Here is an 18,404-nt window from a genome sequence, read left to right as displayed (position 1 = left end):
TGTAAGTCCACAAGAGTGATTAAACCCGTGAGTAATGCTCATCAAGTCCAATCAAAGTCCGCAAAGTCAGGTACTCTTTATTCTCTAGTCAATTATGTTATTACTAATTATTTTTCTAGTTCCCATAGGGAATTCTTGGCTGCAATAGACAGAATTTCAGAGGCCAATCGTTATTATGAGGCCGCTAGAGATCGAAGGTGGCAGTAGGCGATGACTAAAGAAATCGATGCCTTGGAAAAGAATGGAACTTGGAAGATTGTATCCTTACCGGTAGGAAAGAAACCAATTGGATGTAAATGGGTATATAAAGTGAAGTACAAGGCAGATGGGAGCATTGAGCGATACAAAGCAAGGCTAGTAGCTCAAGGATTCACGCAAGTAGAAGGAGTGGATTATCATGAGACTTATGCGCCAGTTGCCAAGATGACGAGTGTTCGATGCATGTTACCAGTTACGGTAGTAAAGGATGGACCATCGAGCAATTAGACGTCAATAATGCATTTTTGCATGGTGAGCTCGACGAGGAAGTCTACTTGAGGATACCGAGGTTTCGAAAGAAAGGGAGAAAACAAAGTTTGCAAATTATTAAAGTCGATATATGGGATAAAACAAGCTTCCCGGAATTGGTTTGAAAAGCTAACTACTTCATTAAAAAGGTACGGTTTTACCCAGTCATTGGCCGATCACTCACTCTTTACATTCAATAGAGACAGAATTGGAGTGTTGGTATATGTTGAAAACATGATAGTCGTAAGTAACAATGACAAAGCATGTGGAGCATTCAAAATTTTCTTGACAAGAGTTTCAGGATTAAGGATTTAGGCCGTCTTAAGTACTTCTTGGGCATAGAAGTAGCTCACAGCTCAAGAGGATTATTTCTCAATAAAAGAAAATATGCCTTGGGAATCATTAAAGAGGCAGGTGTATCTTACAATTACGAGGACAGACCTGACTTATGCGGTACATACTTTGTCACAATTCGTAAATGAGCCACGAAAAGAACATTGGGAAGCGGCGTTACGAGTTGTGTGATATATTAAGATGAATCCAAGTAAGGGAATTGTTTTAAGTAGGAATTCTGATTTATAGTTGCGAGGGTATTGTGACTCGGACTACGTGAGTTGTCCAATAACCAGAAGATCATTAAGCGGGTATTTTGTAAGCCTTGGTCAATCACCTATATCATGGAGATCTAAGAAACAGGTAACGGTCGCAAAGTCCACAATGGAAGCCGAGTATAGAGCAATGGCAGGTGTCACGAGTGAGCTGATATGGTTGAAGGCCTTCCTTGCTTCGTTGGGTGTTTTTCATTCGACACCAACGTATTTGTATTGTGATAATCAAGTTGCGATCCACATTGCTAAAAATCTTGTGTTCCATGATCGTACTAAACACATAACGGTAGATTGCCATTTCGTTCGACAACACATCGTCAATAATACAATTAATTCATTTCACATTCGAAGAAAAGAACAAATAGCGGATTTATTCACTAAGGCACTCGAAGGTGAAGCGTTTGATTTCTTACAGCGCAAGTTGGGACTTGGACTTACCAAGTGGTCCAACTTGAGGGGGATTGAAAGAATAATATCGAATATCGAAGATATTATTTGCGATATTATTTGCTACACCGTATATTATGTTCTTGCAGCCCAAAGGAGTGTATATATATTATTTGATTTAGTTTTCCTTATTCATAGGATTATTTATCTTAATAGAGGTAATGTTTATATGATGTATATAGTATATATAGTTGGTTTTGTATTACTTTGAGGAATAAGAAAAACTTTCTTCATCTCTTTTCCCCTGTTTCACATTTTATTATTTAGAAATATGAACTTCAATGTAGTTTTTGATATTTTTTCTGAAGTTGTGGACAGCGGGCCGCCCACGGGGGCGCTTGGTGAGGATCGAAAACAAGCGTTTGCATTTTGTATGGAGTCGCCACCAATTTTTATGGGAAATTGGAACCGTTCGAATACCTCGTGTCATGTCAAGACACAAAGTGGTGACATGAACACTAAGCAATCGTTACCCTTAGCATTCTATGTCTAAAAAGACTCTCGTGGATGCCAATGAACACGGGTGCTCACGGAGATCTGGAGTAAGGGGTGAGGGTACGTATTAGGAAGCTCTTTTGATCGAACACCTAATCCCGCCCGCCTCGATAGCGGCCTCTACTAATGATTAGGGAAGTTATTCGCACTTGATATATTGTCGGCTATATGCATGCAATGCAACATACAAGTTTTAATCCTAGCATGTGAGAATTAGACTAAGTCGGTTGACACGTAATTAGCAAACAATTGGGTCGAAGTAGAAATTTAATGCTCATTCACATGTGAAAACATACAAACGGTAAAAGAAATACAATAATTATAAATTACAATAATGGAAATTACATTAATGAAAATTACATTAATTACAAAGGATTAGGCGATTTATGTCGAAAATACCTTTAAAGCGGATAAATTGAGAAAAAAGGAATAAAAGAAAGAATTAAATAAAATAACGAACGGGAATTAACGTGATATTACGGATAATAGTTAATTAATACGCTTACTAATTAATTACGTCAAGGCAGAAAAGGAGTTCAGAGGCAGAACTCATCCTGGAACAGCGCAGCAGGACTGCGCCCTCTGGAAGAGGCGCAGCAGACGCTGCGTCTGTTCCAAGGGTGAATTCTGGCTGTGAAGCCGGAACTGCAAACCGTTAATGTCGATTGGTGATTTTAATGATGGATTAAAATTATTTGACTCGAATGAAAGTGATTAATAGGTTATTTGACATATGAATGGGTCATAAAAGCAGCAAAGCATGAATGAGACGGATGCAAACGAATTAATTACATGATGGAACGATGTTAATGAATGAGTCTTCTGTTGGAATAAGTCAATTAGGCTAAACATGGCGAATATACAACGAATATGCAAATAAGCAGATGAAAATTATATCAATGACGAATTCCAGAAACTCAATATGAACAAATTGAATCTCTAAAATCCGGGTTTGAATTTAATGACGAAAACCCGTAAATATGGATTATTTAGAATTTAAGTCGGACTTATGATGATTGAAACATGTGGATGAATGATGAATTATATGCATGTGATTATTAAACTATCATGTGAAAGAATTAAAGAACAAACAAATACAAATCAAATACGAACAAGAACGAATTACAGAGGACGAAGAAGAAGAAAAGAAGCAGGAACTGCGGCAGCCTCACGAAGAGGCGCAGCAGGAACTGCGCTCCTTCGAAGAGGCGCGGCGATTCTTTGCGTCTTTTCTCGACTGTCAGTCTTCTGAAAATCCGTAAAAAGAGGTTTTAAAGACGGTTTTAGAAATCGGTTTTAATGAGGTATTTTCGACGTACATCTTACAATAATGATACAATAAAAATAAATACAATAAACAAATAGGGATTATACACCCTCAGACTTACATGTTGACGGAACGAGATGAACTAAGATATCGATTAGTGAATGCTCGACGCGAATGCAAAGAGAGTGCCCTCGTAAGAGGAAAACGATTGATTAATTAGATTGATTATTGGTGTAGTTGGTCAAATTGGTCGGTCATGCAACGGAGAGGCTGGTACCCGGAAAGATCCGAGCTTACGTGGTCGGAAGTCCAAGCACGTAGGCGCCAATTAGTAAGAACGAAGTCTAGAATGCAAAGGGAGAAGAGAAGGGCGGACACTCGCGTGAGAAATATGAGGAACGAAGGCTCCTATTTATACTAATCACGCGGAGGAATAGGGTTTCGGAGACTCTTTGGAAATGAATCTCGGAAAGATATGAAAAAGATACGTAAATCATGCAAAGAAGGGCATGGGAAGAGGCGCGCACCATTGCGTCTCTTGGAAGAGGCGCAAAGACTGCTTGCGTCTATTCCCGTGAGGTTTCCTCTATTTGAAGAAAGATTTCGCGTTTGAGTTATGGTAGGACGGAAATAATTCGATTATCTTATGAATATTACGGGATATTATTTGCCAAAAGATAAAATTTATGAAATATGGAATAGAAATATCCGGAACATTCCGGAACATTCTGACTCGGGATTTAATGATTATCGAGAAAATGGAGACGGTTTTTGACCCGGACTCGAATGTACTCTAATTATCGCCAAAACGACCGTATCAAGACGTAGATGACAACTATGAGGTCGACATTAATATTTGAGCAATCACTTGACGATAATCTTACGAATTGTCACAAATCGTTCCGCGAATCAAACATGCGGCCCAATCATCACCGGGTGGTTTGCGGGAGGTGCGAAACGAGGTGTCTCTGAGCCCCACTTTGACCGAGGCTTGGACAAGGCGAAAGTCAAAGTATAGCCATCAGTTCAATCGAAGATTACAACTTTGACGACTATAGCGACGCGAGGCGGCTCAAGGGGTCCGAGCCAAGGACTGTCGTCGGGAACATTTTAGAGTCCGTCGACTATCGGGAGGGTCGTTTAAAGTCCATTAGACTACGTAAGGAAGCTCGCCAGCCATGAGAAGAGACCATACCGAGATACCCCCAGGTGAAGCGGGATCAAGACGCTTCGGCAAAACTCTTTGGTCTCGAAGATAACTTGGTGTCCGAAGACATTAGGGGTCACTGAGGGAACTTTGGTCGAACTCTCATGGGAAACAAGAACTATTGAAAATAGCGGGACGTCGTAGAAAGCTCGCTGGGGAATCCGCTTGCGTTAGTCTCAATCGAACTCTGGCAAAACTTGAGGTTGAATCTGCTTGCGTCGGTCTCAAACAAACTCTTGCTGGGGGAATATATTGACGACTAGGAACATCTTGATCATCGTGGGAGAAATCTCGAATGAGCAGTACTGCAAAATACTACTGCGCCGGATATAATGATCTTGAGCAATACTGCAAAATATGCTACTTATTTGGATAAAAGGATTTGAGCAATACTTGCAAAATATCTGCTATTTGGATATAATGCGGGCGGAACGAAAGAAAATCATCGAAACGGACCAAAAGAATATAATAGCGTTGAGGAAGAGGCGCACCAAAGATGGGCCCACAAATAACGAACTCATAACGAATTTTTGAAAATCCGTATGGAGGGAACACAAGGAAAAGGCGCAGCAAGAGCTGCGTCTCTTGGAAGAGGCGCAGCACTTGTTGCGTCTTTTCCCCAAATTGGCTATTTCTGCGTATAAACGCGAAATCAGAAGGAATTGTATTTCATTATTTCGAAACATAATTCTTGCATCTCTCTCTCAAATCTTCACCATTCCCGTCAAGGTTTGATCCAAAAGCTTGCTTTAAAGATGACTAATCGAGGTATGTGTTCCAATCTTGCATTAATCGTCTTCATTTGTTGAATTTTGAGCCGCGAAAATTAGGGTTTTCGACCCTTTTGATCGAAAATTTGGGGCTTTTCCCCCAAATGGATTTGCTTTGCCAAATTGATGCTAGAAATGGATAGTAGGTGATGTTAGGAACATAACCATGTGTTTGCTTCGAATTTTCATCGAGTTTTGAGCCGTTGAATGAATTTTGAGACGGTTTTACAGCTAAACCGTAAATTGCTTCGAAAATGGCCTTAGGATTGCCCATTTGCGATGAAATTTGATATTTGGAATCCCTGGATGATGGGTAAACTTCCTACCATCTCAGAATTTTGGTTTGTGACAACTTTTTCAGGACACCTTTCTAGGGCATAATCGCCGTTATAGCGAAATGCTGCCGAATTTTCGACTTGAACTCGGAACTAGGTTTTGACTTGGACTTGACTTGGCCCAATTTATCACATGAGTGATTGGGTTGGCGGGAATATGACCAAAGATGGCCGGAAAGGGGTGTTTTCAGGGCTTCGAAGGCTCGAAAACTCCTTAACAAAGGCTTGTCGTCATGTGACGCGGCTTGAATTTGCTTTAATGTTGCAGGTGATGAGGCTTCTTCTTCTGGGAGGACTCCCATGGAGATAGACGCCAGTACTGTTGAGGAGGCTTTAGAGCAGGCCTTCACCGCTGCGGTGATGGCTGCTGAGTTTCACGAGGAGGAGGTCGTCGAGGAGGAGGAGATCCCGAGACGAGCCAACATCGGGAGAGGGGGTCGTCAGCTGAGGGGAGCTCCTGCGTGGGCTGAGACCTGGGAGAGTAGGCACCTTGTGTGGGCTGCAGAGGGTCACCTGTCCTACAGGACGATGATTCACTACTCATTACCTATCCTCTTTCATTCTTTTAGTTCAAATTTCTTGCAAATTTCATTCAAAACTAAAGATAGCTTTGTTTCAAATCATGATAGGAGGCCGGGAACATCAGGTCGTTCTCGGGTTACACGACAGCGATGGAGCACTACGAGCGGCTGTCGGCGGAGGAGAGGGCCATGATCGAGCGTGGAGCATTCGGTCCTCTGGTTCAGGTCTGGAGGGATATCGTGAAGAGGAAGTTGCGGGCTAACCTTAGCCTGGTCCGCGCTTTCTTGGATCGGTTACGGGATACGACTTCCACGTTTCACCGCCTTTCGGTGAGGTGGGAGTTACTTTGGAGGATTACGGCATGATTTCTCAGTGCCGTGTGGGATCGAGGAGATGGTGTGGCGGAGACGCTATGAGGGCGGATTCGGCCGAGGCGAGGAGGTTGATCGGCTGGAACTTGTCGCCGAAGGCTGTTGCAGTGCCGGGTTTGGTACCCAGTACCTACGTTCGAGACTACTTTGCGGGGAAGACCCCGGAGCTGGTGACGATCGATGGGAGGGAGACGGCTCCTCCTCCCCCGCACGGTGAGCGGAGGGCTCGCCTTTGTGGCTTTGGTGGTTTTCGTCTTCGATTTACCTCGGAGACAAGGGCGAGAGGTTGTCGACGAAGCTTCTTCCCTTTCTTTCTGACCCGAGTTCCCTAGGACGTTGGGACCGGGTCACTTCTTGGTTTTGCGGTCCTCATCCGCTTTATGAGGGCCATGGTTCGTCCGGAGTTGATGGAGAAGGGGACTTCTCCGGCGCCGTCGGACACAGGCTCTCTTTGGAGGTATGAACCTTCCTTTTAATAGCAAATTCCTTTCTTTATCGAATCACGAAAGATCGTTCTTGATTATTCATTTCTGAGGCATGGGTGTACTCCTACTTCCCGAGTCTCGCGCCGAAGAGGACGGAGCCGTTAGAGAAGGCCTATCCCGTGGTGAGGGATTGGGTGATGTGCCGGACGAAGAACAAGCGTTCTTCTCACAATGTCTACCGGCGGGACGTGAACGCCCTTCAGCTGAGCAGCGTGAGTATCCCATTTATATACACTTGTATTTCTTTATCCTTTGCCTTCACTTGATCATCGGAATGATCTCTGCCTTTATATTGTCGCAGTGGGTGCCCAGACCTTGGGCGGAGTACGCTAGAGCGCCTCCTTTTGTTGCTGAGGTCCTTCGACCTAGGAGCCCGAGTCTCTCTGTTGAGGACGTCGATGGGTCTGTGTGGTATCCGGGCGAGCGTTTGGCTCGTCGGTGCTCTCGGGACGCGTTGACGGTTCCTGTTGATCCTCCGAGGACGATGTTCGGGGAGCCTTCGAGGCCGAGAGGGAGGCGGACTGGCTGGTGCCGGTGGCGACGACCTTCTTCTCCCTGGCGAGGACTACTCGGCGTTCCTTTACGGGAGGTTGGCGTACTGGCCAGTAGTGGTGAGTATCTTTTACTTTTCCTTGATTTGACTTTGAGAATTACGACAAAAGATCATCGATTAATGAGAGTTATTTGTCCTTGTAGGAGGTCGAGGCGGCGGGCATCGAGCCCCCAGCGTACCCCGAGACTCTTGAGTACACTGACGCGATCGGGAGGACGACGATCTCCGAGTTGCGTGACTTTGACGTAGCTGTGACGGATGCTGGCCTAGACGATCGGCAAGATCATCGATTCGGAGGGTGAGCCTCCAGCTTATATACCTTTCGTGTGAGAACACATTTGATTGAACTTGTTGAATTTACTGAGAATTTCTTTTGAAATGCAGGTCGCGCCATCTCGGTTCGTGGCGCTATGGAGGGTGGCCAACCGGCTGCGAGCTACTGCCGTCGAGGCACTCGTTGGTGGTCAAGGTCGTCAGGTATGAACCTCATTTGATTTCTTTTGATTTTTGATTTTGGTTTTGATTTGAATTGATTGACATGAGCCAATTTGTTGCTGTTTACAGGCTGACCGCGGGTTGGAGCGAGAGTTGGCCCAGTCCCGGGAGGAGACGGCTCGCTTGTTGAGGGAGCTCGAGTTTCGGGATGCCGAGAATGCCGTTCTTGCGGCAAGAGTTGCTGAGTTGGAGGGCGCCCAGCGGTAGTTTTGTGTAGTTTTGTAGACTTGTACATTTGGACTTCTGATTTGAACATTTTTGGACTTTGTTTCGGGGCGCAAGCCCCCAGTTTGCTTGTACATTTGTATATACGATAGCCTGAGTGCCTTTGCTGCTGGGTTGTGTTGCTTGTACCTGCAGGTTAGTTCTTGAACAGGTTTGGTAGACAACGGTTTACGCCGTCATGCTGCCGAAATTTACATAGAAATCACACAAAACATACATTTTTAATACACATATGGCTTTAATTAGCGCAAAATGAGACTCGAAAAATGCAAAATTTTGGCCGGAAATGACCGGACGGTAGGGAGGGTTACCCCCTAACAAAAGAAAAAAGAGAAATCTACAAGTGTAGAAATGAAATGTTGAAATTTGTTAAAAATGAAAACAAAAGAAAATTTTTCAAAAAAAAGAAATGAAATTTATTTCCTAAAAATAAATAAATCTATTTACTAAAAATGAATAAATGAAATAAAAAGAATCAAGTGTGATGAAAATGGCGAAGGTATCGATGTCGCCTCGAAATGCGCGCCCGCGAATTTAGGAAACTTGAAACATGGTAAACTGCTCGTATTTACCAAAATAAAACCCCGCAGGAATAGGAAATCGTGCGTTTATAGAATTAGGAAAGATCCAAAAGCGGAAATCACAGAAAGTGAGCCTGGGGAAGAGGCGCAGCATGAGCTGCGTCCCTTTGAAGAGGCGCAGCAGGTGCTGCGCCTGTTCCCAGTCTTGTCCGTTCTGACGGATTTTTGGAAACAGCAATTAGTATAAATAGAAGCGTCGATGGAGTTTTAATTCACATAAATCTTCCGTCTTTTCTTCGTCTATTAACATAAAATTCCCAAAATAAATTTTCAAGAGAAAATCATCATGAATACTTTGGAGATCCGCTTGAAGGAATGGACTAATGAATTTTCGAATATTGAGAAGCATGACATGGGTGCTTATAACTTTGGGTCTTTATTGAGTTTGAAACTCATCAAAATTGTAAAGCCGTTCTTGGATGCTTGCCTTGACTATTGGGACCCGAATTATCATGTTTTCGCGTTCCCGGGAGGTGACATTTGTCCTTTTCCGGAAGAAATAGCTGCTATTGGTGGGTGGGATCCCGAACACTTACCTGCCATTCCTTCCACTTCACAAGGGTATAAGAGCAAATTCAGAGACTTGCTAGGACTGACCAGACTTGAGGTGGATCGCTTAGTTACCCCGAAAGGCGTGAGAATGTTTGACTTTATTGATCGATTCATCAACAGGGCCGACCCTACTGTTTCCTATGTTGCCAGGAGGAGAGCATTCGGCTTTTGTTTGCTGCATGTGTACGTCTTCCAAGGGCATGTTGATGAAGACTTGAGAGGTGATCCTCGTCTTTTGGGTCTTATCGAGCAAATGGAGTGCGCAGAGCCCGACTTGTTTATGCTTAGGGGAGATTATCTTAGGCCTGGATAATAGGAAATCCAACCGCGATCTGCCAATTTTGGGGAGTCCCGTCATCTTACAGGTAAAAGACACCTTTTCTTTTTTTTCTTTTCGTTCTTCTTTTTTTTTTCGTTCGTTTTTTCGTTTTGTTTTTTTTTTTTCGTTTTTTTTTTCTTTTTTTTCTTTTTTTCTTTTTTCGTTTTTTTTTCTTTTTTTTTCTTTTTTTTTCTTTTGTTTTTTTGTCTAATACCTGCTTTTGGTAGGTTTGGCTTATGGAGCGGCTCCGATTGCTCGAGCCCCCAGTTCATGCATTTTCCTATCATTCCCGTATGATTGCGATGAGGATGCGGTTGTACATGGTGGACTTCACCCGGGTCTGTGATTATTGGAAGAACAAACTGAAAAGTGATGATGGCCCGTTGATTAGGTGGATCGTACCGTGGTGGCACCTCAAGTCTGTCACTGGAGTATCTTCTTTGGATCCTACTAGGTCCGTGCGCATTCCGGGACTGGAGTTCATGGTATGCATCTTTCCGGAAAGATTGATGAGGCAAGTCGGGTTGAAGCAGACGATCCCTAGGCTTGACACCGTCCCGCAGACTGCTATAGCGCTTACTACCGAGAGCCGAAGAGAGTGGGCTATTAAATGGGCCCAAAGAAACATGCGGTTCTTGAGCTTCTCCGCCAATGCTTTGTGGGTGTCGGATTCCTACCTGATGTGGAGAAAGACTGCGACTTCAGAAGAGCGCGAGAGACTAAGGAAACGCGAACCTGTCGACTACAAGGTGCGCGAGGGGGAGAAAGAGAAAGAGAAGCATCTGACAGAGGGAGAAGAAGAAGCTGGGCTTCAGGTCATTCGTCCTTCAAAGAAATCAAAGACTACTCCTGTCGCAGAGATGGTGGTTGGCAAGAACGGAAGAGTTAGGCCTCGAGAAAGACCGTTGGTGATTAGGTCTGAAGTGGTGCAAGAGCGCCCGGCTCGAGGTCGTGACAAGAAGTATGACAAGAATGACAAGGGCAAAGGGAAGATGGAAGAATAGCCCGAGTCTTTATTTATTATTTGATTATTATTATTATTGTTGTAATAAAAAGGAGGGATTTTTAGAATCCTAGCCTATTCTATTTTTATTATGTAACGTACTATTATTTATTAGAAAGCAAATGGAATAAAAAGGTTAAATGGTTATGAAACCGTTGTGATTTTCTTTCATTATTCTTGTCGAATTTCAAATGCAATGCAAATGTCCTTCTATTTACATTTTAGATATAATGGGTTGAATCCTGTGAAGGATTGCCTACGTATTCACTTAAAAAAGCGAAATCAAACCCTTGCGCGTAGTTCGAGTAAATGTAAAAGAATAATTGTTCTAAGCAAGAGCTTGTAATGAACATAGAAAATAAGCATGAGCTTTTGCTTGTTCTCAAGGTGCGAATTTAGTTTATTTGATGATATGAGGATGGCAAATTTGTCAAAATGCAAGAGCATGGTGACACTTAGCTTATTTCAGCTTGGCCAGGGGCCGTTCATTTAGTGCCACAAGAGCGACACATGGGTTTACGCGAGGCGCGTGTTTTGTCCTATTCTAGGCATAGTATCGTTTCAATTGGTCAAGGTTAGTGGGGTTTGAGAACTCATTCCCATCTAGGTCTGTGATTCTAACCGCACCCCCTAGGAGTATGGATTTGACTAAATATGGTCCAGCCCAATTAGGTTTGAATTTTCCCCGTGGGTCGACAGGTAAAAGAGCTCTAACCGATTTGAGTACTAAGTCTCCTTCTTTGATGTTTCTTGGCCTGACCCTTTTGTTGAAAGCTCGTTTGATACGTGCTTGATATGTTTGGACATTATGCAAGGCGCGTAGCCGACGTTCATCCAGGAGGATGAGTTCTTCATATCTATCCCTTTTCCAAACGGCTTCAGGGATTTGACTTTCGAGTAGAATACGCAAGGATGGTATTTCTAGTTCGACTGGTTGTACGGCCTCCATGCCGTAGGTCAAATAGAAAGGAGTAACCCCAGTGGGCGTCCTGGCTGATGTACGATACCCCCACAAAGCAAATGGTATTTTGCTTGGCCAGTCTCTATAGTTGTCAGTCATTTTCTTGAGAATTGTGACAACATTCTTGTTTGCCGCCTCTACCGCGCCGTTAGTCTGTGGTCTATAGGGCGAAGAGTGGTGATGCTTAATCTTGTATTTGGCTAGCAATTGCTCAGTTTCAGCTTGGAAATGTGACCCATTATCACTAATGATTTCATGTGGGCAACCATATCGACAGATGATGTTGTTTTGTATGAATTTGGCCACATTTTTTGCCGTGAGACCAGTGTAGGAAGCCGCTTCTACCCATTTGGTGAAATAGTCAATTGCCACTAGAATGAAACAGTGACCTCTGTTAAAATTTGGGGTTATTTTTCCGATTATGTCAATTCCCCATGCAGAAAATGGCCAAGGTGATGTCATCGTATAGAGCAATGAAGGAGGGACATGTTGTACATTCCCGAAGATTTGACAATTGTGGCAATGCCTCACGTATTTGATGCAATCAGATTCCATTGTGGTCCAATAATATCCCAAACGTGTGATTTTCTTTGCCATCATGGGCCCACTCATGTGGGGACCGCATTCTCCATCGTGGACTTCTTCCATCACCTTTCGTGCCTGTGAATGATCGAGGCAACGTAGGACTACACCAAGAGGTGTTCTTTTGTATAATTCTCCTTGCATCAGAATGTATTAGGAAGCTAGTAGGCGTATAGCACGTTGTCCCCTCTTGTCCATATCCGGTGGATAGGTACTATTGAGCTTAAAGTTCAAGATTGCTTGGAACCAGGGTTCCTGCGTGATTTCCTCTTCATTGGTGATTTGGTGGACATAAGTTTCGGGTTCGACCGTCGTTCGATGCACAAAGGCATGTCCATCATGTGGTCTGGCATATTTATCAAAGATGCAAGTTTCGCAAGAGCGTCCGCAAATTGATTTTCTTCCCGAGGTAGGTGTAAGTAGGTTACGTGATCAAAGAATTGGGCCACTTGGTCTATCCTAGCTTGATAGGGTGCAAGGCTCTCACTTCGGATTTTCCAAGATCCTGTAACTTGGTTGATGATTAGTGATGAGTCTCCATGTACTCGGAGGTTTTTGATGCCTAAGCTTACTGCCGCTTGTAGTCCAATGAGATAAGCTTCATACTCTGCGGCGTTATTTGTCACCTCGAAGTCGAGTTTGACGGCAATCGGTGTATGCTCACCTTCAGGAGAAATGAGCAACACTCCTATTCCGAATCCTCTTAAGTTTGATGCTCCATCAAAGTACAGATCCCAGGAGTCTACATCTGTTTGAAGTATATCCTCGTCGGGCGAAGAATTCGGCGACGGCGCGACCTTTTATAACTTTCAGTGGCACATATTTGAGGTCGAATTCTGAGAGCATCAGAGTCCACCTTGCCAGACATCCGTTGAGGACAGGTTTCTCGAAAAGGTATTTGACTGGATCCATTTTGGAGTATATCTTGACGGAGTAGCTAAGCATGTAGTGACGTAGCTTCTTCGTTGCCCACACAAGAGCGAGGCATGTCTTTTCGAGTTGTGAGTATTTGCACTCATATTCCAAGAACTTCTTACTTAGGTAGTAAATTGCTATTTCTTCACTTCCTACTGTTTGAGCCAACATAGCACCCATGGCAGTTTCGGTTACTGTGAGATATAAACCAAGAGGTTGATCTTGTTGCGGTGGCATGACCACTGGTGGTTTAGCCAATATCTCCTTGATTCGGTCAAACGCCTTTTGACAATCATCATCCCACATGGTGTGGTCTGTTTTCTTGAGTTTCTTGAAGATAGGCTCACAAATCATTGTAAGTTTCGATATGAATCGACTTACGTATTGTACCTTTCCTAGGAATCCTCTGACTTCTTTTTCTGTTTGGGGTTGTGGCATTTCGATCAGAGCTTTGATTTTGGAAGGATCTATTTCTATTCCTCTTTGGCTAACGACATATCCCAGGATTTTCCCAGATGTCACCCCAAATGTGCATTTCTGAGGATTGAGCCTCATGTTGTACTTTCGCAACCTTGCGAAGAACTTGCGAAGGTTCGCAATATGTCCCTCTCTTTCTTTGGATTTGACGATCATGTCATCTACATATACTTCAACTTCTTTGTGCATCATGTCCTGCAGGAGTGTAGTTGCGGTGCGTTGGTATGTAGCTCCGGCGTTGATTAATCCAAATGGCATTACTGTATAGCAATAGGTTCCCCATTGGGTGACGAATGCGGTCTTATGCATATCTTCCATGGCCATCTTGATTTGGTTGTAACCCGCATATCCATCCATGAAGGATAGTAATGCGTGGTCTGCAGTATTGTCCACTATTATGTCGATGTGAGGTAGAGGAAAGTCATCTTTTGGACTCGCTTTGTTCAAGTCCCTAAAGTCAACACAAACACGGATTCTCCCATCCTTTTTGGGTACGGGTACTATGTTAGCTACCCAGTCAGAATACTCGGAAACTTTGATGAACCCGGCTTTGAATTGCTTGTCAACTTCTTCCTTAATCTTTAGAGCCCATTCTGTTCTCATTCGTCGAAGCTTTTGTTTCACAGGTTTGAAACCTGGCTTAATCGGAATCCTATGTTCGGCAATATCCCTGTCGATCCCTGGCATGTCTTTGTAGGACCAAGCGAAAACGTCTTTGAATTCATTTAGGAGGTCTATGAAATCGGCCCTTTTGGTAGAGCTCAAGGTAGTCCCTATCCTAAGTTCTTGGGGTTCTAGTTCGGTTCCTACGTTGATGGGTCCGGTATCTTCTATTATTGGTCCCCCTTCCCCTTCTTGTAATATTTCTTTGGCTACGTAGGGAGGTATTTCGGTCAAGTCTGGGTCTTGGTCATCCTCAGTATCATCATAAACAGAATTGCACTCGAAAGAACACGGAGAGTAAGCAGAACCTGATTTATTCATATTAAGATTTGAGTAAATTTGAAACAAAGAAGCCAACTGATCCATGGTCAGTGGTGGCAAAGGAACAGTAGTTGGGGCATTTTCCGAACTACCGTGACTACTCGAGGCTAAGCTAGGAGGAACGAAGGGAGTGGGGATGACGACAGGAGTAGACTCTCTAATGACTCCTCTAGACTCCGACTCTGACTCCGACTCCGACTCTGACTCGAACTCGTCGTCTTCTGGTTCTCCTTTGAACATCTCTCCTTCTCCAGTAGTGAGCTTGAAGAGTCTTCCTTGGTTGTTGGTCCACTTGATTGACTTTCTCCATCCTTTCTGTTGCCTCGTGTCGGTTTCTGTGATCAACGCGGTAGGGTTGAAGCGATCGTCCTGAAGTATCATAGTAATGATCTCATCCTGCGCGGCCCTAATGAATCTGTCTTCTCCAAACAAAAGGCTAGCAGCTTGTTCGTCTAAGCAAGGTGCTTGACGGGTTTTGACGGTAGGAACCGTTTCGGGAGGGATGAAGTAGCAATCGTGAAAGATCTCGATTCCGGCTAACTTCCTCTCAAGATAATGCCAAGGTTCGGGAAATCCATGAAAGAGCTCCGAACTTCCTTCTTGAACGAAGTATCCGTTTAAGGTAGGGAGATAGGGCCTCATTTGGACTCCTACGTGCTTGCGGTTTTGGACTTGGGCCATCATTTCGAGGACTTCCTCTTTTGTAGGTTTGTACCCTAGTCCAAGTGGTATCCTTGTTGAGTTGCCTTTCTTGTGTGGTGCGAAGGTCTTCTTCCGAATTGGGTTCAAAGGCATTCCAGGGAAGTATCCCTGGGACTTGAGTATGTGGTTGACCACTAAGTTGGAGTAGGGATTATAGTATAGAGGTGCCAATTCACTTTCTATGACATTCACACTTTGGAAGCCTCCAAGTTCATATATGGGATCCGCAAGGACTTGATTGTTTGATTGTTTCTCGATTATTGCCTTGATGGGCGACGAAGTGATCGTCACTACTTTGCCATTAAGTGGGATCTTGATCTTTTGGTGAAGGGTGGATGTCACCGCTTTGGAAGCGTGAATCCAAGGCCTTCCTAGAAGTATATTGAATGAAGCTTCGATGTCCACTATTTGGAAGCTAACCTTTCGCTCGATTGGTCCCGTGGCTATGGTTAGGCTAGCAAGTCCAACCACTTTTCGTCGTGTACCGTCGTATGCACGTACACCTTGATTGGTGGGAGTCCAATCCGACTCTTTCATGCCTAGCTTGTATGCCGTTTTGAGGGGTATGACGTTGACCGCGGAGCCATCATCTACCAAAGTCATTGGCACATTCTTCTTTAGACAAATGACAGTGATGTATAGAGCAAGGTTGTGACTAGCGCCAAAAGGTGGCAAGTCTTCGTCTGAGAAAGTAATAGGATTACTTAGCTTCGGTGATTTTTGGAAGACCAAGTTGACTACATCTTCGGGAGTGGAGTTATGTGCTACATTCAATTTGGCCAAAGCTTGCAGTAAAGCTTGGCGATGTGGAAATGAGCTTGCCACTAATTGCCAGACTGAAAGATCAGCCTTGGTCTTCTGTAATTGCTTGAGCAAATGATCAGTGGGGTCATCTTCGTTGTCATTTGGTGTGATGACGTTGGTCGGACCGTTTTGAGTAGTGCTTTGATATGGGCGACCCGAACGAGTTAGGTGATCCACATCTTGGTCTTCACCATTTTGGACTATTTCCTTGACTACGGAGTTTTCAATGAGATATTCGTCTTCATCATCATCGGCCCAAACCCCATTGATTGCAGCTAGTTCCCTCATTCTCATGATGTCACTTTCTAGTCGTATGATTTGATCGACTAGTTTATCAACCACGGTGATTACTTCTTGCATAGTGGTATTTGGAGAGAAGATCAATGGTACACGTTCTTTAGGTATTGCATTGGGATTGCGCAAGGTCGTTACCATATTTTCTAGTTCCCACACTTGCCTATCTACATTCCTTGCCCATGTGATGAAGTCGGAAATGGTTGGGGAGATAGTGGAGTAGAGCCTTTCTTTCTCAATTGCATGAATTTCATTTTCGGTGGGAGAAATGAGGTGTGAGCAATCTAAGGTAGATTCATCACTTGTAATCACTAGAACTCCAAGAGGATTCTGAGTGTTGTTGGGTTTACCTCCTGGTGGTATTGGGAGTCGACCATCTTCGATCATATCTTGAAGCACGTGTTTCAACTTGTAGCATTTTTCTGTGTCGTGCCCTTTGCCCCTATGGTACTCACAGTAGGAATTTTCATCCCAGAACTTGGATTTCTTTTCGGGCTCGGGAGTCGGTCCAATGGGTTGGAGTTTACCTTGCTTCATTAGCCTCTTTAGAGCGTTGGAGTAAGTATCCCCAAGGTTTGTGAACTTCCTTGGTGGGCTAGTTTTCTTGGATGGCTCGAGAAGGTTGACTTCGTCGGTCTTGCTAGTAGAGCCGTATGAACGACTTGTGGACCCTTGATATCCTCGACCTACCGTTTTGGACAAGAGTCCTTTGCGGATGTCATCTTCAATTCGTGTCCCTAGTACGGTTAAGTCCTTGAAAGTCTTGATGTTTTGATATCTCAAATGGTTGGCATAGATAGGTTTGAGATTATCCACGAACTTTTCCGCAAGAGTAGCCTCATCCGGGCGTTCAACTAGTTGAGTGCTAGTCTTCCTCCACCTACTTAGGAAGTCGGTGAATCCTTCTTTGTCATTTTGGGTTAGAACCTCTAGAGTACGCATGTTGACTTGGATCTCGGCATTATCCGCATATTGTTTAGAGAACTCGATTGCGGCGTCCTCCCAAGTAGCGACCTTCTTGTGATCTAAAGTGTAGAACCATTGCTTCGGGATGGTGTCAAGAGATGAAGGAAATATCCTTAAGAACATCTCGGGTTTGATGCCTTTGATAGACATGTAATCCTTAAAGGCACGGATGTGGTTCAAAGGGTTCTCATGTCCCTTGAACTTAGGGATATCCGTCATGCTAAAGTTAGTTGGCAATTTGGAATTGACGGCTTCATACTTGCGATTGTTTTCCCTATAAATGTCATCCCCCTTAAGGTACATCAATTGTTCCTCTAGGTATTGGAGTCTTTTCTCAGCCGCAGTTGTCCCTATGATAGGATTCTCATCTTTAGACTCGTCATCGGAAAAACGTAGTACTTCACCTTTAGGGGGAGGCAACCTTCCCTCTACATCAAAGATACGGCCTTTGATAAGTTCAAGGCGGTCATAGGTTTGTTCTTGAGTGATTTGCATTTGGGCTAGCGCGGCTAGGATTCGATCATTACTCTCTTGAATTTGCTGGAGATTCGTTTCATCACTTGATCCGGGCATCTTGGAAACTGGATAAGAGATCGGCGACGAATCAAAACACGATCGACCATTCTATCACACTTGCTAAAAGAGGAAAAGTTTTGATTTGTGAAGTGGGTGTGTGCCACTTGTGTTGAGTGAGTTTTGAAGAAAGACAAGGTCTTTGAAAATGTGTGTCCTAGTCAACTGTAGTGTAGTTGTAGGAGTGGACTCGAAGTGAGGTTTTGAAATGGGCTTGTGGCCCGAATTTTGACACGACAAACGGACAGAGTTTCGACCGGATTTTGCGCTAATTAAAGGCCCATTTTTCGAAATTCTTGTTTGAAAAAGGATTTGATTTTTGAAAATTCGTCATGGTTTTGTTTAGAAATGGTGATCACGTAGGGTTTACACGTTTATACAAGCATTATAACGGGATGCTGAGT

The sequence above is a fragment of the Silene latifolia genome, chromosome 10 (assembly GCF_048544455.1).
Source record: "Silene latifolia isolate original U9 population chromosome 10, ASM4854445v1, whole genome shotgun sequence".
Lineage (NCBI taxonomy): Eukaryota > Viridiplantae > Streptophyta > Magnoliopsida > Caryophyllales > Caryophyllaceae > Silene > Silene latifolia.
This window is presented reverse-complemented; position numbering follows the sequence as displayed.